This window comes from Saccopteryx bilineata, chromosome 11 (assembly GCF_036850765.1).
Source record: "Saccopteryx bilineata isolate mSacBil1 chromosome 11, mSacBil1_pri_phased_curated, whole genome shotgun sequence".
NCBI lineage: Eukaryota > Metazoa > Chordata > Mammalia > Chiroptera > Emballonuridae > Saccopteryx > Saccopteryx bilineata.
This window is the reverse complement of record NC_089500.1, coordinates 32,966,469-32,982,827: the sequence shown is the minus strand read 5'-3', so window position 1 is coordinate 32,982,827 and position 16,359 is coordinate 32,966,469.

Sequence of the window (16,359 nt, the reverse complement as noted above, 5' to 3'; positions counted from 1 at the left end):
ACAATTCTTTCAGGGCAATGCTGACAATGGTGTGAAATTGTGGAAGGTGGTTTAAAGAGAAAATGGACCTTAGTCAAGCTGCAGGAGAATAAGGAACTGTGAAAAGACATAGATTTGGCAAAAAGTCAGGGGTGAATTCATAGGTTCTAATTCCACCAAAAGCCAGATCCAAGAAGCTAATGTTAAAAAAGGAGAAAAAAAGGAGCAAATGCCTGACCAGGCAGTGGCACAGTGGATAGAGAATTGGACTGGGAAGCAGAGGACCCAGGTTCAAAACCCCCAGGTCACCGGCTTGAGTGCGGGCTTATCCGGCTTGAGCGCAGGCTCACCAGCTAGAGCACGGGATCGCTGGCTTGAGCATGGGATCATAGACATGACCCCATGGTCGCTGGCTTGAGCCCAAAGGAAGCTGGCTTTAGCAAGGGGTCACTCGCTCTGCTTTAGCCCGCTGGTCAAGGCACATATGAGAAAGCAATCAATGAACAACTAAGGAGACTAAGAAGCCACAACAAAGAACTGATGCTTCTCATCTCTCTCCCTTTCTATCTGCCCCTATCTGTCCCTCTCTCTGTCTCTGTCTCGGTCACAAAAACAAAAAACACAACAAAAAAAGGAGCAAATGTAAAAGGCTGCATATAAAAGTTTCCCATGAGTGAGATAAAGGACAAATTTGTTTGCCTGGAAAGAAATGAGCAGGAACTATATATCCTATATCTACTATATGCCAGACACATGATAAACACTGGGAATTCAGATGCATTGAATAATATACAGATTCCTGCTCTTTAGGAACTGATTGGTTAACTAAGGAGAAGGGTGTATAAATTGCAGATGTTTTGATGAAGCTGTCTACAGGATGCTATATGCTATGATAACCCAAAGTAAGGGAGGTGTTGGATATATGGGTGAATAGACTGGGATTGGAGAGGATTGGGAAAACTGGGTGTTGATGCATTTATGATTGAGAGACCAGTTCAGAATGTTAAGATTTTCAGGCCATGAGTGTCTGAGAATGAGGATGAAGTAGTAAGCAAAGTCTAGTTTTAAAAGATTTGGCAGGCCAGGTAGAAAGCTGTGAACTAAAATTTTAAGCAGGGTTTTGAGGAAGTGGCACAAACATATCTGCAATTCAGACAGAACTCTCTGATGGTGACATGAAGGATATACTTGATTGGAGACAAAACTCAAGGCAAGGTGAACAGCTCTGAAGTTATTGCAAGGATCCAGGCTGCAATTGATAGAGGTATGAACTAGTGCAGAGAGGGTGAGAATGGAGGAGGAGTCAGGAAACAGTTGAAAAGCTGCTGTTTACCTGGATGGTAGATTGACAGTTGGGTATGGGTAGATAGTGTGTTGTTCAGAGAAGTATGAAAACAATGCTATGAATAGGTTTGACAGAGGCTGATGACATTTGAGGGGATTTTTGACAGACTAAATCTGAGGTTGAAGAAGATGCTATATTCAATACCCTGTATATAATTGGACATTTTGTAAGATTGTGTGAAAATAAATATAAAACATGCTCTATATATCTGAATACTTCTTATATGTAAGTATATTAAACTCCCTATGAATTTCATAAACCACTTACATGGTGAAGGAGGAGGACAATCACTCCATAATGACATTATAAAGACATTCACTTGACCTTCTCTTCCTTATCACTATATTCCTTCACTTGGTTAGAAGCTTTTAGGGATGTGGATGTAGCCCTGGATGCAGGACATGGTCATGGGATGGAGGCAGGGACCACCTTCATCCTCTCTAGGTCTGTTTGACTTTTATTTAGTTAGTTTGTTTGTTTATTTTTGTGTATATGTGTGAGAGAGAGGGACAGATAAGGACAGACAGGAACGGAGAGAGATGAGAAGCATCAATTCTTTGTTGTGGCATCTTAGTTTATTGATTGCTTTGTCATATGTGCCTTGACCAGGGGGCTCCAGCCTAGCTAGTGACCCCTTGCCCAAGCCAGTGACCCTGCGCTCAAGCTGGTGAGCCCGCACTCAAGCTGGATGAGCTCGTACTCAAGCTAGTGACCTAGGGGTTTTTAACCTGGGTCCTCTGCCTCCCAGACCAACATTCTATCCACTGCACACCACCTGGTTAGGCCTGTTTGACTTTTAAAATATGCATATTAAAGCATGAATTATAGAGAATCAACTAATATTGTACCTCCCAGTCCCCTTTAAGCCTTCTTTATTGAAACTTCCACCCTCAACCTTTCATTTGTCTTCCCTATTGCTAAAGCTAATTCACTTATTTTAGTCCTTATCTTCTCAGCATTTCACATTATTAACTATGGTACTTCTGTCTGTCCTTTATTTCTACTACTAACCTGTCTTTAGGTTCTTCTCCTACTAAACACTCGTTATAGTGGTTCCTCTTGTTCTGCAATCTCACATATTGTTAGTGTTCTCCATTGTTCAGCCCTTGGTTCCTGTACTTTTCATGCTGTAGGCTCTCTGTGTGCTAGCTCCTATATTTCCACCATTAAGATTTCAACTACCACCTCTAACTAATGAGTCCCAATATATATATCTTGATCCTGGTCTTTTTGAGCCTCCTCATCACAGGGCTGACTGCTTATCAAACAGCACTACTTGTTTATTTCACAGGCACTTTACACTAATTATGTGTTATTTCTCACTACTCCTACACTCACCTCTTTTTCCTCCTTGTCTTCTGGACTAACACCACCATCCACCTATCCCCCAGTAGAAATCTGAAATCTCCCAAAACATTTCCATTTCACTCATGTATATGTCAGGCAGGTCCTGTGTCTCATTTGTCCTGTTCTCTTTGTGCCCTTTGTTCCCTTTATGGTGGCTGGCACAGGATCTCTACTTAATTCATGCTCCACAAATACATGAATTTAAAAAGAAGAGGGTCAAATTGATTTAAAAAGAATCCATTTTCCACTAGCAATGGGATTACAGGAATGGACTGGAAACAAAAGGATATGGAATTCACTTTATACTGGTAAAGGGAGCCCAGCATAAGGACTGAAGGAGGTGAAGGATGAACCCAAAATGTTAGTTCCGAAATTTAGCAAAGACTATTCAGCCAGATTTAGAGGCATAGTTAACGGGGAAGACAAATAATTCATGAAGAGGAGAGCCCCGTGGGTCAGAAAGCTGCTCTAGGTAGAGACATTGGGATGAAAGAATAATGGCTTCATAACATTTTATAGAGAAGAGATGAAGATAATAAATTTCTTACAGCACTGAAAATCCCTGTATGGGAAGACAGAAAAGCCTAACGAGAGGAAGATCTATGGTAGAGCCTCGGAGCCTGCTATAACCTTGTGTGTTTAGCATGCCCAAGACATGAAACTTCATGTATTTATTTATGAGTTGGTTCTCCACAAACTGGAACTAAACATTTGGTGCTCTATTGGTTTCCTAGGGCTGCCATAAAAACTTACCATAAACTTGTTGGTTTAAAACAGGTTCTGGAGGTTAGAAATCTGAAATCAAGGTGTTGGCAGGGTCATGCTCCCTCTGAATGTTCTAGAAAAGAATCCTTCCTTGCTTCTTTGTAGTGCCTATTGGTCGCTGGCAAGTCTGAGTTACTCCAATCTCTGCTTCTGTTGCCACATGGCCTTCTCTCTGTGCCTAAGTGTGGCTCTGTGTCTCATCTCCTCCTAAAACGACACCCGGCACTGAATTTAAGGTCCACCTTAATCCATTATGATCTCGTCTTAACTAATTACATCTGCAAGAAATGTACCTTTCTAAATAAGGTCATACTCTAAGCTTCCAGGTGAACATGAACTTTGGGGGAACACTATTCAACTCAGTACAGTGCCTTTGACAACTGATAATTTATAGAAATTTATCCTTCCTTGCCTGCTCTGTAAACATGAAATGAACCTCTTAAATATTTTTCCTTCACCAACAAGCACGATAATATGATTTGTCAGTAGGAGGTGCTAGAGAGACATGGCAGGGACAAGGGGCTTCCTTCCCTGGTGCTGGTGTGCTGGCTCTGGAGGCAGGGAATGCAGCTTTCCAATATTCAGTAGCAGCTCTCTTTGGCAGCAGTTTCCTGCTGCACCCTCCTGGGCAGTTTCTAGCAGTGTGCCTCAGGTAAGATGCTTCCCAGAGAATGGCTTTCCCTTGCAACCTAGAGAGATTTCCAGCAAGTTCCACTACCATGGCACAACAGTGACTTCTCTGCTGCCCTGTGAGCTGTGGCTGTGCACTGGAGAGGAGGCCCTTAATAATCAGCTGGACAAAAATGATGCACTCAGGGGACGTAAGTAATTCTTTCCCCCTTCACCCCCTGTGCTTGCTCAGTGGGACATACACAAGATGGCCGCAGCGGCAGGGATGAAGCTTATGCACGGCTCAGAAACATGGGCTTTCCCTACCCAAAACTGATCTGGTTTACATTACTGCTGAGCTCTTAATCTGTTGACAGAGGCCAACACTAAGTTCTTCATATGGCACCGTTCCCCATGGAGACCAACCAGCATCTGGTGGCAAGTTGGATTACATTGGACTTCTTCACAGGGGAAGCAGAGATTTATCCTCACTAAACTATACATGTATTCTGAATACGGATTTGCCTTCCCTGAACATAATACTTCAGCTGCCCTACCATCTTCGTACATACAGAATGCTTTATCCATCATCTTGGCATCTGCACAAGATTACTTCTCATCAAGGAGCTCATTTCACAGCAAAAGAAATACAGCAATGGGCTTGTGCCTGTGGAATCAACCGGTCTTCGCACATACCCCATCACCTAGGAGCACCTGGGCTAACTGAAAGTTGGAATGGCTTACTGAAGACTCAGTTGTGGTGCTAGTTGGGAAACAACACCCAAAAACAATGGGATTCTGTCTCACAGAGAATCAGAGACTGTTATATGATGTTTTCTATCCCACAGCCAGCGCACGTGGATCTGAACATCAAAGGGTGGAAGTGAGAGTGAGGCCTCTCTCTCCTAAACTCAGTAACTCATTTGCAGAATTTTACTTACTGCCCCAGAAACTTTGAGCAATGCTGTTTGGAAGTCATAGTCCCCAAGGGAGAAATGCCTGCACCAGCAGATACAGTGGTTTAATTAAATTGGAAAGTGAGACAGCCTCCTGGACAATTTGGATTTATGAGGTTGGACCAACTAGAGGGGAAAATGTTACTCTAATGAGGTACTTGAACTTGGGTTTCTACCACACAATGTGCACAAGGAGAACTATGTCTGAAACCAAAGGAGTTATCAGGGGGTGCCTGTTAGTATTCCATGCCAGTTAGTAAAGTTTAATGAAAAATCACATAAACCAAGAAAAAGCAGGACTGAAGACTCAAACCCTCTGGGAGTGAAGGTTTTGGTCACTCCAGAAAGTAAAGAACCCCAACCAGCTGAATTTCTGGATGAGGATGGGGAAATGTGGGCTGGGTAGCGGAACAACGAATACGTAGATATCACTGACCGCCCCACAACAAATCACAGAAAGGATGACAGCAGTAGCTTTGTATGTTTTCTACTTGCTTACTTATGTATATATGTGTTTATTTTATATGCTAACCATTTTCTTCTCTCTTTTCCCACTATTTTATGTATATGTAATTGAAAGTTAACTTTACAATTCTTTAGGTTAATGATTTTCAACTAGTATGTCACAAGAATTTTTAAAACTTTTAATACCTGACTATTTAGTCAGGGCACTGACCTCTTTGCCCTTAAATTGTTAAATAAAAAAAAAATGGCAATAGCCAACATAACAATAGTTGTCCAGTGTGACTGCCTTTTGTTGAACCATAAATATATAGGTCATATAATAAAGTTGCATCTTACTGGTCATGTCGCATAATAAGTTTGAGTCTGATTGGTTAATGCTTGGTACCAGAAATCTTTAGGTATAAGTATAGGCATCTGATTTTTTTTAAAAGGCACTTTGGAGCAAAAAGGGTCAGTAATTATTATTATTATTATTATTATTATTTGTAGGTCAATCAAAATTACACCTTTTTTTGTTGGATTGGCAAAAAATATAATATATATGTTTTTGGTGTGCTGCAGAATATTAGTATATGGTGTGCCATGAAATGAAAATGGTTGAAAATTGCTGCTCTGGGTAAAAGAATATTCAGCGCGACTCTGCCTGAATTTGAGGAGTAATTAACATAACCAGCGATAGATACAATGACTGTTGGAACTGTGTGTCTCCACATTTTGAGAAAAGGTGAGAACTTTTCAGACAGAGTTGGATCTTGTTTGGGAAAAATCATTTGATTGACGTACATAAGTTTAAAGATATATAGAAGGATGCATATGCAAGCTGAGTGGACAAAGTGTACTCGTTTTATCACTGTGCTTTTGCTCGAGCTAGTCTTTGAACATTAAATATTTCTCTTACCCTCTTAATTTTGACACAGCTTGCTTCTCCACTAAGTTTCCTCCAATTGCCTTTCTCCCTCATGTCTCTGAAAAACTTAATTATTTCACGCATTTAGCACTTACTTATATATTCTGAATGTAATTTTCCTCTAATTATTTGATGTGCTATACTCCTGTTCCCCAGCCCCAGCACACTAGATCCTAAACTTTTAGGACTATGTCTAATATCTTTTTGCGTTATCCATCAAAAACACTCATATAATAAGTCACTATTCAATGAATACCTCTTTTTTTTTTTTACTTTTATTAATTTTTAGAGAGGAGAGAGAGTGAGAGAGAGAGAGAGAGAGAGAGAAGGGGGAGGGAGGAGCAGGAAGCATCAACTCCCATATGTGCCTTGACCAGGCAAGCCCAAGGTTTTTTGAACCTGCGACCTCAGCATTTCCAGGTCGACGCTTTATCCACTGCGCCACCACAGGTCAGGCCCAATGAATACCTCTTAATTAAACAGTGTCCTTATTCACTGGCTGCACTGATTAATCTGTTCCTTGCTCCACATTCAGTGTTTCAGCTAATACAGTGTTTCTGAAACCAATTTCACTAATGAACACCTTTGACATTAATATGTAGTTTCTCAAAACCATTTAGGAATTAAAAAAAAATAACTCATCATTTTTTGCCTGATATAGAGCAATGACTTATGTAAGATTTTATTTTAGATTCACATATTGTACCATAAATTTCTTTTCCAAATATTCATGATATTTGTAATATGACTTGTTCCATTATTTAAAAATAATTATGTAAGATGAACTAAAATGACATACTATAGTCCCTCAAAAAAATTAAAAATAGAATTGCTACATGAGCCTAACCTGTGGTGGCACAGTGAATAAAGTATATCGATTTGGAATGCTGAGGTCACCAGTTCAAAACCCTGGGCTTGCCTGGTCAAGGCACATACGAGAAGCAACTACAATGAGTTGATGCTTTTCATTCATCCCTCCCTCCTTTCTCTCTCTCTCTCTTTCTCTCTCTCTCTCTCTCTCTTCTCTCTAAAATCAATAAAAATCATAAAAAAGAGGGAGAAGAAGAATTGCTATATTATCTAGCAATTCCACTTCTGGATATATACTCAAAAGAATTGAAAGCCGAGTCTGAAAAAGACATTTGTACCTTATTCATAGAAGCATTATACACAATAGTCTAAAGATGGAAGCCATACAAGTATCACTCGACAGAGGAATGAAACAAAATTTGGTATATATACACAATAGAATATTGTTTAGCCTTAAAAAGGAAGGAAATTTTGCCCTGGCCGGTTGGCTCAGTGGTAGAGCGTCGGCCTAGCGTGCGGAGGACCCGGGTTCGATTCCCGGCCAGGGCACACAGGAGAAGCGCCCATTTGCTTCTCCACCCCTCCGCCGCGCTTTCCTCTCTGTCTCTCTCTTCCCCTCCCGCAGCCGAGGCTCCATTGGAGCAAAGATGGCCTGGGCGCTAGGGATGGCTCTGTGGCCTCTTCCTCAGGCGCTAGAATGGCTCTAGTCGCAACATGGCGACGCCCAGGATGGGCAGAGCATCACCCCCTGGTGGGCAGAGCGTTGCCCCATGGTGGGCGTGCCGGGTGGATCCCGGTCGGGTGCATGCAGGAGTCTGTCTGACTGTCTCTCCCTGTTTCCAGCTTCAGAAAAATGAAAAAAAAAAAAAAGGAAGGAAATTTTGACATATGTTACAACATGGATGAATCTTGATGATATATGCTAATTAAATAAGCCAGTCACAAAATGGCAAATACTTATATGAGTGAAATCAATAGAGTAGTCAAATTCCTAGAGACAGAAAGTAGAATGTGTTTGCAAGGGACTGGGGGAGAGGGAGGAGGAGTTGTTTAATAAGTATAGAGTTTCAGTTTTGCAAGATGGAAAGAGTTCTGGAGATTGGTTGCACAACAACATGAATATACTTAACACTACTGAATTGTAGTATAAAAATGGTTAAGATGGAAATTTTTACATTTTATATATTCTGCCACAATTTTTATTTATATTTTTAAAAGATTTTATTTATTTATTATAGAGAGGGGAGGGGGGGGGAGGAGCAGAAAGCATCAACTCCCATATGTGCCTTGACCAGGCAAGCCCAGGCTTTTGAACCGGCAACCTCAGCGTTTCCAGGTTGACGCTTTATCCACTGCGCCACCACAGGTCAGGCTCTGCCACAATTTTTTTAAAGAAGTGAATTATACTTTTTAGTTATACTAGGTGGGGAAAAAGTAGGTTTACAATTGTGAGTACACAAAACACAGAGTTTGTTCTTGTATTATTATTGATTAAATGTTGATATAAGAAACATCCATGCCTGACTAGGCAGTGGCGCAGTGGATAGAGCGTCGGACTGGGATGCGGATGACCCAGGTTAGAGACCCTGAGCTCGCCAGCTTGAGTGCGAGCTCATCTGGTTTGAGCAAAAGCTCACCAGCTTGGACCCAAGGTTGCTGGCTTGAGCAAGGGGTTACTCGGTCTGCTGAAGGCCCATGGTCAAGGCACATATGAGAAAGCAATTAATAAACAACTAAGGTGTCGCAATGAAAAACTGATGATTGATGCTTCTCATCTCTCTCCGTTCCTGTCTGTCTGTCCCTATCTATCCCTCTCTCTGACTCTGTCTCTGTAAAAAAATAATAATAATAAATAAATAAATAAATAAATAAATAAATTATTATTTTTTTTTAAAAAAAAGAAAGATCCAAACCTGTAAGAATTTGTGTGAGTTTACTCGATCCAAACTGATGACAATTGCCGGGAAGCAAAATCTCAACGGGTTGAGAAAACACTCCAGAGAAGGGCAGTTTTGCACCTTATTTTATACATTAGAATCAAAGGAGACGTAAGGGCATTACATGAAGTTCCTTGGTGACAGAGAGGGGGAGAAAGCAAAGCGGGGAAACCTCTGAGATTGGATAAAAAGTAAAATGAAGCAACACATACTTCTTTTACATTGGTGGGTACAGGATAGTAACAGTTACAGCACACAGAGATGGTATGCAGGAGAGTTAGATAACAATGAGGGGTTCTGTGGTCTAGCATTCTGGTGGGAGATTGTGGTGGAGAAGTGTGGTAAGACAGAAATTATCCTAACATTCCAAAGGTATGTTACTGTAGATGCAAAAAGATAATAGAGAGGTCAGGTAAGGTGAAGACTGATCTTTGTCAAGGAGGATACTGGCCTAGGATGTGACTACCTGCCATGACTTGCTTTGAGTTAGGAAGTTTTAATTCCAGACCATCCTATGTGGTCACTTTAGGTCTCTGACTTTGTAAGCCTTGCCATGCAGGCCTCCCCTGAGCTTGGCAGGTTTAGTATGTGGCCTCCTTTGTGTCCACATAATTATTGTATTATTTATCATATGAATAACTGTAGACCTATTTTTGCCCCACCCTGTATAATTACTAAGCACATATATTTAGTAAGAGCAAATTATTAATATTGTTAGACATGCTCATAAGAAAGCTACAATGTACTTTTTACAGAAATATACTTTGGTAAACACAGGTATCCACAATTATGCATTTTATTTATTGCCTGTTTTTCCAGGGCTAAGTAAGCATCTTCGTTTTCTTTAACATTTATAGTCAAAAGTTTTCTTTATACCTGTTGAGTGGCAGCTTTAAAAAAGCATATGATTCCTCCAATAAGACTAAAGAATTGCCTTTCCTTGCCATATCCAGTACTCCTGCCTTAATTAAAGTTTCTATCATCATTTATGCACTACCATGGTAATTAGCTTTATGAAATACAAGTACAGATTTTGATTTAAAGATAGCTATTTTATCTCACATGTGTAATTTTTTTATTCATTCATTTTAGAGAGGAGAGAGTGAGTGAGAGAGAGAAAAAGGGGGGAGGAACAGGAAGCATCAACTCCCATATGTGCCTTGACCATGAGAGTGCAGGGTTTCAATCAGGAATCTCAGCGTTTCAGGTCGACGCTTTATCCACTGCACCACCAGGGGTCAGGCACTATCTCACATATTTAAATAATCTTCCTTAATAAGTTCAATAAAATGAACAAAGCCAAGTTCATATTAATTTATTTAGAGATCCTAAACCCAGAAAGGGACATAAAACATGAACAGCCCTCTCCAGCATATGTCACATTAACCTTTCCCCAAGCAAAAAAAAATGTAGAGTCCTGAGAAACAGAGAAAGGTGACTTCAATAGACAAAATTTAGATAATTTCTTAATGTCATAGTGCATATAAAATAAAATTCAAGGGAATTCAATAGAGGCAAGAGAAGGGCCTATCTGAGAAATATTTTGAAGTAATCTTTTTGGAAAAAAAAAAAGGAAATTTCAAACAGAACAACTTGGATTTTGATATATACAGGCTGGGGTAGGGGTTAATTAATGAACACGTGGGGTGTTTCTGTTCATCAAGTGGCTGGGTTGGATATTTGTCCCCTGGTCTTCTTTCGGTGGGGATAGTACACTAAGTGCAGTTGGGGAATCTTAGCTTCAAAAGTTTGAGTTCATGATTTCACAACCAATAATTATATATATAAATGAAGCACATTAGTGACTCCCAGTAATAGGCTTTGGCTACACCCATATTATCCATAAGAATTAGAGTTCTGAGTTCTAACAATGAAACCATTACTATTAAAGGCTACTGCCCTGATTGGTTAGCACTTCATCCCTAAGCACAGAGGTTTCCGGTTTGATCCCCGTTCAGGGCACATGTGAGAACAGATCCATGTTCCTGTCTCTCTTTCTCTTCTCCACTCTCTCTGAAATCAATAAATAAAAGTAAAATAAAATAAATAATAATAAAATTAAAGGCTGCTGATATATGTGTCTGGGAGTGGAGTGGAATCCTTTTGATACAATTACAAATTTCAGTCCTTCATGACATTTGAAACTGAATCCAGTAATTTTGAACACGAATCTGATTAATCATGAATAAAGAAAATGAACAAAAGAGATATTTTGCCACAATTTTAAAAAATCCAACAAAGTCTACAAAACCAATTTTATAGAGCAAATGATTTAGGAACCAGTAAACAATTATTGAGAAAAATTAAAGAAAATCGAAATACATGAAGTGATATCTTATTGTTATGGATTAGGTATTATAAAATATTCACAATTCTTTGTAGTATTGTAAAATTGACAAAGATATTGTCAAAATGACAGTTCTTTCTCAAATTATTTGTAGAATTAATGCAATCCCAATAAAAATTTCAACACTTTTTCTGGAAGTTGAAAAACTGATACTAATATTGATAAGAAAATGCAAAGAATTAAGAGGAGCCAAGACGCTCTTTAAAAAGAATTAGGTAGTAGGACCTACTCTATTGGCTAACAAGATGTATTAAAAGTCTGCAGTAACTAAAACAGTGTAGTATTGATGTCCAAGGTTAAATAACCATATCAATGGAAGAGATTAAAGCTCCCAGGAATAGATTCACACAGACATGGTTACTTGATGAGGGACACAAATAGCACTGCAGAATAGTCAGTGAAAGATGATGTTTTCAGTAAGTGATATAGATCAATTAAATATCTACATAAAGAAAGTAAAATAAAAATTTACCCAGACCTCACACCATACACAAAAATTATTTCCAAGTCAAAACAAGTAAATCAAGACAATGAAGATTTTGAAATACAATGTAGGAAACCATCTTCAAGCTATTGGGATAGGGAGAGATTTAAAAAAATAAGACACTAAAACACCACAAGGGGAATAAAACCCGATAAATTTGACTTATTAAAATTTAGAACTTGTATTCAAACAGACTGAAAGTGCGAGTGTTGGACCCCAGGGTGCACCAAATGAGAGAGTAAATAATTAGTCTCACTTTGAGCTGTAACACTGAAGATAGCTCCAATAATTTTTAAAAGTTGTGTTGTTGAAGTTCCTAGATTTGATTAACAGTATTGAGAGGACTTTATGATAGGGAGAACTCAAGTGTTAGAAATTTAGCTTTAGTAATAGCAGCTTAATGATTAATGCAAGTAAAGGGCTTTGTTCCAGGAACTGGATACATGAACAAGCCCACATGACTTCATGAGGCTGCAAGCAATCTGCCTTTGTGTCCCAGGCCCAGGAGTTTCACAAGCAAGATGGTATCTAAGCCCCAGTGCTTCAAGGACCCAACGTCTGCTGACAAGGACATAGAAAAAGAATTACTGGTCAGCAGTTGAAAAAATGCTAGAAGAATCCCTGGATTCCAACTTTTATCTAATTAAATTTTCTGTAAATTCCAAACCCTTTACCTACCCCTTTCCCCTTCACCCCCCCCCCCATATAAAAAGGTTGGCATGAAATGAGATGTTAAGACAAAGTGTTTTGGGGGAGGGTACATAAGCCCCGTCTTCGCAGATCGACGGCCATCTGAACAAAGCGCCCATAAAAACTGAATCCTTGTCTCTACTTATTTGGCTGAGAGGTGACAGGCCACATGAGCCATTCTTCAGTTTCACCAGAGAGTTTGGACATTATCTATGATAAGTACCTAGAAAACTAAACAAATAAAAAAATGAAGCAATGTAATAATTTTCCAGGAGTAAAAAAATACACGAGGATGTTACCAGAAATAAAATATATAATACTTACTGGTTCATTTATGAACCATATTTACAAACTCATAAATCATAATATAGTAAAGATGACTCATTAATATTGTATTACAACTATATTTAAATATAATAGAGTTATATTTAAATATAGAATGATTAAATTAAAACTAAATATAGGATAATATATAGTTAAAAGTAACTATTTTTGTTTATTAATACTGTATTATGCCTGACCTGTGGTGGCGCAGTGGATAAAGCGTCGACCTGGAAATGCTGAGGTTGCCGGTTCAAAACCCTGGGCTTGCCTGGTCAAGGCACATATGGGAGTTGATGCTTCCTGCTCCTTCCCCTTCTCTCTCTCTGTCTCTCTCTTCTCTCCCTCTCTCTCTCCTTTCTAAAATGAATAAATAAATAAATAAAATAAAATAAAAAATACTGTATTATAACTATATTTAGAGAAGGGGTGGTAAGGAAAGAACTAAATGTTCTTCTTCTTTTCCACAAGGGGGCACACGGTGAATATGATTTTTAACTATTGTTCCAACGCTAGCCTTTGGCTATTAACAGACAAGTACCAACAATTTCTTTGTTGGTAGAGTTGACAAACTAATATTAACATCTAAACGACTGTCTTTGAGGTCCAGAGCACTGCACGAGATGAATAAGACATGATTCAGAGCACTGACAATCTAGTGGCGTCACACAGAGATCAAGAATGACGCATTTGAAGGACACTTTTAGAGTTCAAGGAATCTGCAGACAATAAGTTGGGGGTGTTCCCGTTGGGAGGTTGGAATGCTGGGGGTGCATTGCGAGGAGACTTGGGGGACGCACCCAGCAGCATTGTCAGTGATGCGTTTGGATGAGGCTGTGGGGATGGGATAGACGGCATGCACCTGGGAAGAACTGTGGGAGCACAGACCAGGAGGGCCATGGGAATGCAGGAAATGGTCCACCAGAGGACTTGGGGTGCTGATGAAAGGCGAAGGTTTCTCAGCCAAGGTTCTGCCTGCAGGCACCGGGCAGACCGGGAGGGCTTTCTCTTTAAGTTCCTGAATGTTCCTTTCAAATCCCCTTAGCACCTTGCTCTCCCTACTTCACCATGGCAGCTTGCTCTGTCCCCTCAAGGCCCATGATCCTCATGCACTTCATCCCTGTGGCCTCCCCCAGCTGTTCGTCACCTCTCCTCACAGAAGCCGTTTGCTTTCCTCTAAGAGGCTGGGGTTTTCCTCCAGCCCTTTCCCCCTTCTCTGAGGGTTTGCTCTCGAATTTCAAGCCCAGGCTACCTTCTGGTCCAGAACCTCCGAACTCCTCTGACTTCTCTCCCTAGTCTCAGCTAGTTTTACCTAAGCTTCCCTGGTCCCTAGGTCTCTCTCCTTCTCCCAGACCCATTCTCTACCAACACTGGAGTTGCCATCCTTCTTGCCCCGTGGTCTCACATCTGCTGCCTGGTCAGCCTCTGTCACAGCCTAGGGAGGCACTGCCTCTTAGAACTCCTGAGGCTCATTAACGTGGCTGTTGTCACAGCTTCTGTTTTTCAGTTTGTGGCATGCTCTTTACTCTCTATCCTTGGCATTTCGATCTAATACTACAAGTATTTTCAAAGCAATGTCTCTGCTCTTGGACTCTGAACTTGAGAAGTGGAAAAGGTATGCACCGCTCTTTTACATTTTAATCCCAGCTTTATAAGAGTATTTCCGGCTGAGCTTTTATCTGCTGCACCGTGCAATGAAATGGAAATCACACTGGCCCGGGGTCACACGCACAGACCCTCCTCCTGGTGCTGCCCGTTCTGGCCGGGGCACTGAGGGCAGGTGAGTTTACCTCGGGAATCGCAGGCTTCTCGTCTGTATAAAGAAGATAATGATAGTAATTACCTCCTAGGATTGCCCTGAGAAATAAATGCGGTAATAAATAAATGAGGTCATGTTTCCTAAGTGTCTAGGAAATCCTTTACATTAACACTAAAGGAAACACTAAAAAATGAAACTATTATTCTTATTCTTATTCTTACTACCACTACTGCGTCTTCTTCATCTGTGAAAAACTCAAGTGGGATTCCCAGGAGAAAACTGAATGATCTCCGGGAGGCTCCTTCAAGCCCTTTTCTTGGAGTTTGTCAAGTATGATTTGCCACACATGCTGGTCAGGTTTTATAACTCAACCCTTATAATTTCTCTAATCTGTTTTTCTCACCCGCAACACCTCCCCTCCCCCTGCCCATCACCCCTTAGTAAACAGCTCTTCTCTGCTTCAAACAGCAGGTGGTTTCCGCTCTGGGTGCTGTGGCTTCACCTTGTGAGGAGTCAGCCCCAGACAAGTGGGGCACACCGGCCAAACCAGAGGACTCATGGCCACCTCCGCTCACACTCAGGTTTCTCAATATGAATATGGGTCAAAGGACATCATATTAGTTGCCATGACAAACCACCTGGAGTATAAAAATGTATTATCTCTATTCTGGGGCAAAATCTCGTACAGGCTGCAACGAGGCTGCCTTTCCGGGTCAGAGGCAAACGCCAAAACGTCACTGATGAGTGAAGTGACCGGGTTGTCTGATCCCCTTCAGGACATCTCTGCGTCCTGGCTCTTCGCTGCATGCCAGCCGGCTTTAGAACAACAGCAGCCATGACTACCACTTTCTTCACTATGCATGCAACCACTCGTGGCACAGTTTTGAAATGGAGCTCTAGTTGCCCCAGTCTGGGCTGACTGGCAGGTGCTGCATTCCCAAGTGATGGCCAAGACTACCAAACAGAGGAGGTTCCCAAAACTGGTTTGGCAACCCCAGCTGACCTCCCGCCTCTGGCCTAGAAAAGAGGTTTGAAAGGCCAGAAAAAAGGGCTGGGGGTGAGAAGGGATTTTGGAGGGAGTTGCTGGTGCACCGGCCCCCCTCTGTGCTGTGCAGGCAGGCAGCAGAGCTGGGCAAGCAGTGTAGCAGGAGCCCGCACCCCCACAATCACAGAGCGGGGCAAGCAGGGTAGCAGGAGCCCACGCCCCCACAATTTGCAGGGGCAGTGGGAACATGTGTGTCCCAAGGACCAGGCCTGGACCACTCAAGTGAGAAAGCTGACATGGGGTGGTTTTAGAGCCCAACCAAGGTTATTCGGCGAGCAGAACCCGGCAGCAGAGTAAGCTCTCAGGCTCCATCATAGACGAAAAGGCTGAGGAAGATGTCTGGAGTGACTGGGAAGAGATCTCAGAGACTACTAGGGGGACTTTGCCAACCCGTCAAGATACCTCTGGGAGGAAAGCGCATGTTTCAGGAAGAGGGCTGATGCCAGATGGTTGTGGAATCTCAAGCTGTGAGAACCTCCCTGCCCCGCCTGCACCACCTCTGCCCTGGGTGGGTCACAGACCAGGGCAAGGGGTGGAGGGAAACTCAGGAAAGAGGTTGGAGGGAAAAGAGAAATGTTTCAGGACCTCTTGTC